The following is an 11,467-nucleotide window of genomic DNA, read 5'->3' on the forward strand; positions in this document are numbered from 1 at the left end:
AAGAAAAAACTATTGATGATTGTGAATTGATCCAAATTTAACGGTTTGTATATTAAATATACTGGGTGGTCTCAATGATAAAAGATAATATTGTTCTCCTTAGAGCATTTAGGTTCAGACATTCACATTTGCAAGACATGTGTGTTATCAATAACTTGAAAACATTCCAAATAAATACTATCTTGCAATCATTTTAGATTATTAAAAAAACCATATGTTCTTGTTTAATTTCCCTTTTAATTTTCATTACAGCAATCTTTACGGTTTTATAAATAATGTACACTGATATGTTAATAGTCCCATCTTAAAAAGATTTTAAATAAACCTTCATTTTTTATACAAGAGTAAGCTTTGAAGTTATCTGTACATTTTTATATGTTCTAATTTTATTTTTTTACTTTTATAAAACTCTGTAACATAAAAGTTGTTAATATAATATAAAATGTCATGTCAAATTGTAGTTCGTGTGTATTTTTCTCGAGTTTAATGGTAAATAATTTTTTTTTGGGTTATGAAGATAAAGATTTAAGTTGCAAGGATAAATTCCAAAATATTGGCTAGCCCCTGTTCTGGCGAATGGCCAAACGATTGCAATTCATCGGAACACCAAAATTGTGTTTAAGCGACAGAAAGTGTCTTTAAAAGGTGATTGTTGATATCCGTGACCTATAAATACTTATTTCTGTGTACTATCATGTACGACGATAAACTATTCAAATATTTATGATTATACAGTTTGATGCTTACTGACATCAATGCTATTGTATGCTATTATACCTTATATGTTTAGTGGCATTACGTACTCAACATTTGATGATATCTGATATGCTTAGTGAAACCAGATATTATTGAATATTGCATGTTATAAATCATGATGGTTAGTGCCACCAGATACTGTTTTCATCTTTATTACCTGATATGCTTAGCAGCACTCGATATTAATGCATACTATAAACCATAATGCTTAGTGACACCATATACCTTTACATCGTATGCATGGTGAGATCATGTACCTTTGCTTTTGTAATATCTGATGTTGGTTGATTCCAGGTATTTTTCTACATTTGTTCATTATTATTTGATGTTAAATGATACCAAGGAACATATTGATTTTGATATGATTTTTGGAATAAATGCTAGAGTCATGGATTAGCTTTATAGTTTATAATACTCGCATGAAATATACAATTGAATGTTGATAAGTATGGTATTCATGTAGTGAAGACACATGTTTAGACCTATGTTATACTTTTATTGTATGCTTATATTTATGAATTGTATGAAGTATAGTAAAAGTGTGTCAATGAGCTTGTGAAACTCAATGTTTGGATGTTTCTATTTGTTGGCTAAAAGATCAAGATTCATGTCAGAACAGCCCTGTCATAGAATGATTTTCAGCACTTGAAAGTGTAATATTCAATTTACCTCAGTGAGCATGTATATTTATATGATCCTTATTTTAATCACAGTCCGTAAACTCTATTATCATTTTAATTTATTTTTGAATTGTACTATGTGATATTGGGAGCTCCATTTTTTGTATAAGGATTTTTTCTTTTTATTTTTGTATTGATTTTGCAAAAGCATTAGGTGTATTTGGTTCGATTTTTTTTTTTTGAATTTGACTATCGTTTTGGTGGTCTAATATTACAGCTTAAGCCCACAATATATTATCGGTCAAGTTTAAGATATCACATAAACTATCCAAATATATAAATATTATATTAATATTAAAAATATGAAATAAATAATTAAAAACTTACTATTATCAAACAATGTATCAATATTTAATTTTTCTACTAATAATAGCATTCCTATAATTTAAATTCAATACTAAAAAAATTCAATAAATTATGTTTTAATATTTATGTAACATCCCAATCTACTACGGCCCGAAGACCGATGGATTATTACTTTATACGAGATTACAAAGGAGGCTAACCCAAACAATTTTATTTTTAAAACAATTAACACGTCATTTGAAGTCATCCATAATAACAAAATAAAAGAATATCATTTGAGTTACAAATACGGGAGCCCCAAAATACATCCAAATTGTTTAAATAGAGTATTTCAAAATACAGTTATGACTTGAATACAAGAAGGTCCATATAATGTATATGTCCTTTAAAAAGACTCAAGACGTACTTAAAAGCTCGGGTATGTCTTGTAACACCCCCAACCCATATCCGACCCGGATATAAATCCGATGTGTCACATTGACTTTTCAAATCATTTACTTTTACCAAATAACTTAAAATTCAAATTCACATTTAAAATAACGAAATAGTTTACATTAAATACAATCTTATGTTGTTACAAAACCGATAGAGCATATTCAATTCAAATTCTTAATTACATGCCAAGAACATTTCTTTCAACAAAATACATATGATTTAAATTCTTCTCTGATCTGATCTTTGAAAGGAGAGGCTTACCTGTCTTGTCTATATTTGCTCCTCTTGCATCTTGGAACCTACGTGTGAAACGCTCACATGCTAAGTCATTGACTTAGTGAGGCATATAAAACGTCTAATTTAAATTTTAACTACTAAAAATACATGAACATTTCATACCATAATAACATATAAAACTATAGAACAGTTCATACAATAAACTACATACATACACATATACCATCAGTATTCTCATCACATCATTATCATTATCCATTTAAACATATCATCTTGTATTTAACCTTTGTAAAAAATCATGTAATACATAAATCATAAGACATTTTACAAAGCACAACACTTAACATCACACAAGGTTTATTTAGATTATCTCTTTTATTAGCCCGTGGTACACTTATGAGAACTAAAGATATTTAAGTGCATTGAGGTTATGCACAAATGCTGTCACCACATCTCGTATAATTTGCACTGAGTGACATATAGAATTTTCCCGAATGTCCACATATATGTCCCGAAAGACTGCGTAGAATTTTCCCAAAGGACCACATATATATCCTAAAAGACCTCGTAGAACCCTCGACTCTTGGCATGCCAACTTTACCCTTATCTCCCATCTCACATACTATGGGCTTTACCATTTACATCATTTATTCTCTTTATTTCACATAGTTAAGAAATCATATAAACCGTGTCTCATAGTGTATATCACATGTACATGTAATCACATAGCTTATTATCTCATAGCTCATGTCAATCTTTTATATAGTCACTTAGATCATTGCCATATAACTTATATCTTGATCTCTTATGTTCACAAATAACATGTAATATATAGAAAAACATATAAACTTATACATATACTTATGTACATATTTTCATATAGTATGTATATTAATGCAATATAGCTTATCTCACATTTTTACATAATTACTTATATCACATTAATTTTATACTAGTTTCATATATTCACTTAGTTCAGCTTCACATAGCTTGTTATATAGGCATGTATTCTCATAACTTATTATCACGTAGCTTCTATAACAATTCTCATATGGTTTCATAAATCTTTACCTTATAACTCATACCACATAGGAATTTCATAAGACTTATATCATAGGTTCATTTAAACACCTAAATCTTCCCCATATAGCTTATCTTACATGTTCATATAATCACTTATTTTAATATCTCTTAGCTTATATCTTATTCTCATATTATTATATAGGTTAATGCTACTTAGCTTATTTCACTTCCATTTAACCACATAAATCCATTATACCAATTCACATAGATCTAATTCCTATAACTTATACCTTGTTATCATATATTCACCTAGATCATTATCACACAAGATAACCTATAATACATAGTTCATAATTAACAATGCATATAACACATAAACATGTATTTATGTACACAAATAGAAAGCATATAAATAATATACTTGCATTCCTAAAATCATACAATCAAAACATTGGAAATAGACCCATCACAAGTCTTATTTCCATAACACCATATACAATATAATATGCACTCACCTTAGTCTCACTTAATCCAAGCTAAGCAGTCATATCTCTTATCTCTTACTTGATTAACCTTATCCCGTTGACTCGTTTGATACTTGCTTCTATTCGATGTCTACACGATACATATAATCGATATGAATATCTTAATTTGAATCACTATTAATCAATTGTATATAACAAGCTATACAAAATACTTAATATACAATTTCCATATGAGTAGTATCGGTACTAAAGGTACAGTATCGATACTTCTATACTATGGTATCGATACTATACTTCAATATGAATACCCAATTTTGATTATGGAATTCATCTTCAAAATGGTATCGATACCTCTAGATCGATACTACTCTTTCGGTATCGATACTTCTTAAAGATTCAGTCCACTTTTACCTTATGGTATCGATACTGTTCATCCATTATCGATACCCAGACCAAGATATCACCTATTTTTTTTCTTGAAGTATCGCTATTGTTCTTCCAGTACCGATACCCCTTACCTAGAACTTACTTATTTTACCTGAAAATTTCCCAAAACTTACTTATCTTCCACTATTTTAACTTTTTTCAAATCATTAAACTCAAATATACTTATTAAAACTAACTTATATCACATAAGTATTCCTTAACATCCAAAATCTCACTTCAATACTTGAATCTAAAAAGCACACCATATTTTCAAACATGTTCTTAATCCTTTCTAACCTCAAAAAATATCTTATTCTTGTTGATGAAAAGTCAAATATAGCTTAAAAAAATCTAATTACAACTTATTCCTAAAAAATTCACTTAAAAACCCCCTTATATTCAATCTCTCGTAACTTATAAATCCTTTAGTTTCTACTTATGTTTTAGCTTCCTTAAACTTTCTTAACACTCCAAGAATCAAAACCAACTTTAAAATGAAAGAAATAATCAATAGGAAGCATATTCACCTTATGCGAGAACTCACGATAGAAGAAGAAGAAGAAAAAGTGACTAAGTTCCATATTTTTCTTTCCTTATCTCATCTCCTCCACATGCTTATATATATACACCAATAATGAATTTTTAATTCATTCTTATCAAATGACCATTATACCCTTTCATCTTTCCTTCTTGGCTAATCAGTCTTATGCAAAGAAATTTCAATTAAATCCCTTAACTTTTAAATTTTCTGAAATTGATCACACAGTTTCAAAAACTTATATATATACACCTGTTTAGGGGATGTTACAGGTCTGGAATACGGATTGTGCAATAAGATCCTCGAAGTTCCTCTTAAGAACATGCACACAGAAACAAATTTCGAATGCTAAGCTGACAAACTCAATGCCACACTACATGCGTCCACTACATGACCATGCGTGCAAACATAAATATTAGCATATAAGGATGCTAATCTAAACATACTACAGAGGTAGGCCTCATGGTGTGGTCAGAGGGTTTCACTACATCTCAGAGACACACACCACTCTAGCCTACCTAGGGTGGGTCTAAAATTTCTACATCGAATACATCCACCTGACCAACCTACTCCTTACGAATACTTAGGGCATCTATGCCCGACTAGAATTAAAGTGCCTTATGCACTAACTAAGACATGTCCGGACATTCTAATATATAAACAATCATCTTACTACTAGAGTACCCTGAGTGTCTTGATCATTTTTCGAGCATTATATGAGTGAAAATTTTATATCTTCCTAATTTATAACGTTTCTAGATGTAATAATAAACATTAGTGTTATTCTCACTTGAAATCTTATTTAATAACTTTCAATGGCCTTTGATCCCTTGACTAATATACTTGAGATGAAATGAGTTTTGTAACCATATCAAGATGAGGGTATCGATATTGGGCCTGTTAGTATCGATGCCAGTGCTAGAAATATGATAATGGGGTTATAAGAAATCTAACAGTATCGATACCTCTAATTGGAGTGTAGGTACTGTCACGTTGGGGTATCGATACTGTCTTTAGTATTGATGCCAAATATAGCTTCAATGTTTGAAAAATTAATTGAGTGGGGTATCAATACCCTCACCATAGTATCGATACTTTCTTGAGTATAGGTACCAAAATAGGCTACTGGAATCTAAAATCTAAAAATGACATCGATATAACCTTTTGAGTATTGATACCCTATGGATAATATCGATACCCTATGGATAATATCGATACCTCTTTGAATAAGTATCGATACTTTCAGCTAGAATACGTTATTGTTTTGATCATTTGAAGAACTGTATCAGTACTGTTCATATAGTACTGATACCGTTGCTTAGAAATGTCATGTTTTGGGCGCGAAAACGCAACTTGACCTTACTTATTTTCCCCTTAAGGCCATTTAGCGATGTTTAAGTCTTATGTAAGTGGATAGAGGTCATGTGAAGTTATTTTGCATGCTTAAAAACACCATAAACTAGAATCCATTATAAACATGCTCATATGTTTCATAAACTAATACAAGCTAAGAAAGTGTGCTTAGAGACCCATAAAAGGTATATGAGGGATAGAAATGTGTTACCTTTATAATTATATGTTGAAAACACCTCGAAATCAACCAAGAGTTAGATTCCCTTTTCCATAGGCTTTGGAACCTTCTCCAACATCTCTCACTAATATAACATGAGAAAAATGAGTTATTAACTTGATTAAAAGATCAAAATAAAACTAAGAACACCTTCATAAACTCTAACTTACCAAAAACAAGCTAAAAATTCTTAATTTCCTAAACTCCACTAAACCCCAAGTTATGGTCATTATGGCCAAACTTTGAGATTCAGAGCTTGAATGAAAGCTTGGGGTAAGGAGATTATGATTCTTACCTTAGAAATTTTGTACTAGGGTTGAAGGGCTATCAAGTTTTCACCTTTACACTTGTTTGAGGAAGGAAAACTATAAAAATGGGGAGTAAGGATATATGAGATAAGAAGGGATGAAAATGAGGAAAAAGAGGGAGTGGGTAAGCATCATACATCATCTTCATTAAAAGAAAATCAACATTTGTTTTAAAAGAGGGTATAATTGCCCTTTTGATCCTTCATCTTCCACTTAGACATTAAAATGATCCATTTTTCTATCATTTGGGCCTAACCCAAGCCCAAATCCATTCTTAAATTGGTCCATGCTTTTCTATAAGTCTAGTGGACTTGTCTAAATAATCTCGGGTTAGCTCAAAACTACTAACCCAAGATTTGGAACGTTACAATTTAAAAATTTATTAGCTACCAAAATCCTCTAAGCACATGTCAAGTGTTTTTGAACACATATCTTCCTGAATGTTATAATAATAATCATGTCAATTGATTTAAAACTCCATTCAAAATTCTATTACTTGAAAATATAAATATTTGTAAATTGAAAAAATAATACTTTTGGTAAACTTAAAAAAATTAATTGTTGAATTTTTAAATTTTAACTTTAACAAATGAAATTATTTTAAAATTGTTTGGTAAATTAACGAAAATTAAGTATTGAATATATTTATGTTTCTTGGTAAAACTATATTTTGATATTTGAAAATGATTTATTTATTAAATCCAATCAAATTTTATATTTTATATTATTTTTATGGAAAGTTTTGGATAAATTTTAAATATGATAATTTTTTTTAAATTATTTCAAATATAATTATTTGAGTTTTTTTATTGAAAAATTATATTAAGTAATAAATTAATTTGATTTTTAAATAAATTTAAAAATAATAATTTTAAAAAGTTTATTTTCTAGTGAAATGACAAAAATTGTTTTTTAATAGTTTTGTCAAATATGTTAAGTGATAAAAAATTAAGTACATTATTTTATAAGCATTTACTTCTTTTTGAATATTAATTATTATATTAGGAAAAACTAGTTAGTATTTATATGGATATCAAACAAAATTAAAAAATGAAGGAAATTTTCCTTTTCAATGAAATTGAAAAAAAAAGTAATTTATTTGATGAGCCTTTATTTTATTTTTTAAAATTCAACTTATTTTTAAATATAATATTTAAAAAAAATATGTGACAAATATTATTTTTATAAAATATTTAAATTATTTATAATTCTTTTCATTTATATATTAATTAGATTGGGTATCACAAGATAATACCTATTCGAAAGACTTTTAATCATTTTATAATAAACATTCTAATGTTTTATTCTACTCCAAATCACTAATAAGAACAATTACATCTAAACACACTTCGAACTCATGATCTTGATGCAAATTATTAATGTATTTTTATAAAGTTTCATCATTAGTAAGTATTTGAAGGACGCTTATAAATGTAATTTAATAATGAAACTTTAGATTAGTTTTGTCTTTTGAAATGAAAATTCATCCAATTTTATAATTTTTTTTTATTTGTTATAATTTTTCAGCTGGGTTGAAATCTAAGTATATATTTATACATCCTCCCTCTTTTACCGAGTCTTTATTTAGCACCCAACAAATCCGGTGATATCAGACCTGTTCAGCTCAAATGGGTACCCATTTCAGTTTCAACTTTCAACAATAATCTCTCTCTCGTTCTTCACTTTCATCACATTTCTTCATTTTCATCAAATTTATTCCTCTCTATCTGAGAATTTGATTCCAAAACCCCATTCCCCGGTGTTACTAATATGCAATCATGACCCTGAAAGGTGGCGCCACCAGTGCCTGCACCGCATGCAAGTACCAACGCCGTAAGTGCATCCCCGAATGTCTTCTGGCTCCTTATTTCCCGGCCGATCAAACCAAGGTTTTCTAGAACTCTCACAAATTGTTCGGTGTTAGCAACATTGTTAAGATACTAAGGCTCTTGGATCCTTCCCAGCATGCTGAGGCCATGCGTTCGATCAAATATCAAGCTAATGTACGTGATCAGTTTCCTGTCTATGGTTTCCTTAGTGTTATCCGTCAACTTTATTATCAAATTCAGTTGGTTTAAGAAAAGTTTCATGCCGTACTTACACAGCTCGAGATGTGTAGGCAACTACAGCAGGTTTCATCCATGGCGGACGATGTGATTTCTCAGTTAGAATTGGGCATGACACCGCCTACTAATGCTCTCCCTCTATTCAATCAATCCTACAGTATGTACAAGGATTCTCCTAAAGAGAACAATTCCTTGTGGATCCAACATCTTTTTCTGGACACAAATAATCACTGCAATGACAGTCCAGTTGCTATTCAGTCTCAGTTACTTGATGCTCAAGACGAAGTCGTTCGTGATTACGATAAAATTCGTCCCTTCATTGGCGACGGACAATCTTATACCGATTCCAAAGATAATTATGATTCCACCGGTTAATTCATGTATCGGAACTCAAACACGTAGATAAAGAAAGGAGAATGTTTTATGTGATTCGAGGATTAAATGGAGAGAAAATGCAATGGTTGCATGATAAATTGAAGAGTGCTGCTGCTTGCTTCAGTCTCACCACTGTTAACTCATCATCAACCCATTCATTCCTTTCTTCTTCCTTGCTCAGTTAAATCTTATGGTATATAGTGCATGTCCGCAATTTTGATTTTTCCCCTTTCAATGTAAAGTTTCAATAGACATATACATATTATACATATATTTTGGTGAATGATTTTATATTCTGTACAATAACAGTTATGATGAATCTATTTTCTCTAGCCAATAATAAACGTTTTGCTTTTGTATATATATATATATATATAAATATATGTTTTTTTGTGTTATACAGGTGTTGGTGCATATCTAAACATATATACCAGAATACGATACTTTATAAATTATTTGCATGCATATAAAATTTATTAAGTTTAATTGGTATTAATAATTAAAGATAATATAATTCTTCTTAAAATTATTGAGCTTAAATAACTGTATATGCATGTTTGATATCTTTGGGTAAATTACGCATTTAATACTTAAACTATCAGTCTTAGTATTTAAACTTTCAGTTTTTTCAAAACCATACCTAAAGTTTAGTTTTTATTTTATTTTAGTACCCTATTCAAAATTTAATGTTAAATTTTAAAAAGAATTGAAAGTTTAAGTACTAAAATGGACCAAAACTGATAATTTAGGTAATAAATACGTTAAGTTTTTAACTGTCGGGTACTAAAATGAAATGAAAACTAAATATTTGATATGATTTAAAAAAATTAAAATGGATCTAAATTATAATATTTTTTTAAACAAATACTTAACCATCTAAACTATTAGAAAAACGTAATTGTATAATGTGTCTCATATTCACTCTGAATATGTAGAGGAACACCGAGCAAGAAGCTTCATAAGTTGAATCTTTAAACAACAGCTGGCTGGGAAAGCATCAGTTGAATCATATTATTTGATTTGCAGTGATGAATTATGAATGGATCGGTGGGGTCGTGGCCCCTCCCTAAAAGTTATTACTAATTTTTTAATATATACATAATAGTGGGATAATATCCAATTACACTACGTAAAATATATTAGTTTTAAACAGATTTTAGACCGCTAGTGTAACGTTCCATTTTTCGGGTTAGTAGTTTCGGATAAACCCGGGTGGATTTTAATTTAGGCCAAGAGACCATTTAGAAGTATTGGATTAAAATTTGGTTTGTTATAGATGGGTTTGATCCCATTAAGACCTAAAAAGGGTGTTTTTGAATTGTGTAAAAAAGAGAGAGGACTAAAACATCAATTAAGCCCCAAAATCATTTAAAGGTTGATTTCCATTTATTTGGATTATGTCATCTACGTTGGAATCTTCTCCCCTCCATCTTAAGCAAAGGTGATAGCTTTGTAGAAAATGATTTCTAACTGAATCTAAGAAGGTAAGAAATGTAATCTCCACATATAGAGCTTCAATTCAAACCCACTCTCTTAAGGTTTGGTCATAGAGGCCAAGGTGGGGGTTTTAGAAGGGTTTTGGGATTCTAGAGCTCTTGGAGATTTGAATCCAACCCTAAGAGTCTAGATCCACGTCTTTTTAAGCCCTCAAGTAAGTTAGTAATCCTTTCATTTTCTCTTGGCTGTGAGAGAAGTGGGAGAAAGATCTAAAGTGAAGGGCAAAGAGAAAGAGGTGCTTGGGTGAGCCTTGAGTTGTTTCATCTGCCTCTCGGTGTAAAGTAACACATATCTAACCTTCCTCTATTTCTTGTAAATCAACATGTGTAGTTTTGGTGCTTTTATGCATGATTGATCAATTTGTGTGCACTTAGGGGTTTAAAGCATGAAAACGGGGATTTGTTGTTATTAATGTGTAAAGTGATGAGCTTTCATGTTTCTTAAGTACTAAATAAGATTTAAATGCCATTTGGGACTTTAGGTACAATTTAGGAATAAATTAGAAGGTTTTAAACAAGTGAAATAAAGTTTTTTGGGCAGAGGGTATCGATACTGTAAGAATAGTATCGATATTGTCTGTCGTGTAAAGACAAAATTTAAAGGGGTTTTTGAAGAGAGTATTGATAATACTCAAGTAGTATTTGTACCCGGGGCCTAGTATCAGTACTCAAGGTCTTGATCAGAAACATCAAAGACAATTTTGGTATCGGTACTCATGAGAGTATCGATACCGAGGATAGAGTATCAATACTCCCCATAGGGGTA

The 11,467-nt window shown here is 30.1% G+C and overlaps 1 pseudogene; it reads left to right on the forward strand.

Moving 5' to 3' along the window:
• Nucleotides 1-8,513: 8,513 nt before the first annotated feature.
• LOC120171934 lies at nt 8,514-9,205 on the forward strand (annotated as a pseudogene).
• The last annotated feature ends 2,262 nt before the right edge of the window (nt 9,206-11,467 follow it).

The sequence above is a fragment of the Hibiscus syriacus genome, unplaced genomic scaffold (assembly GCF_006381635.1).
Source record: "Hibiscus syriacus cultivar Baekdansim isolate YM2019G1 unplaced genomic scaffold, ASM638163v2 tig00111837_pilon, whole genome shotgun sequence".
In the NCBI taxonomy this organism is placed as follows: Eukaryota; Viridiplantae; Streptophyta; class Magnoliopsida; order Malvales; family Malvaceae; genus Hibiscus; species Hibiscus syriacus.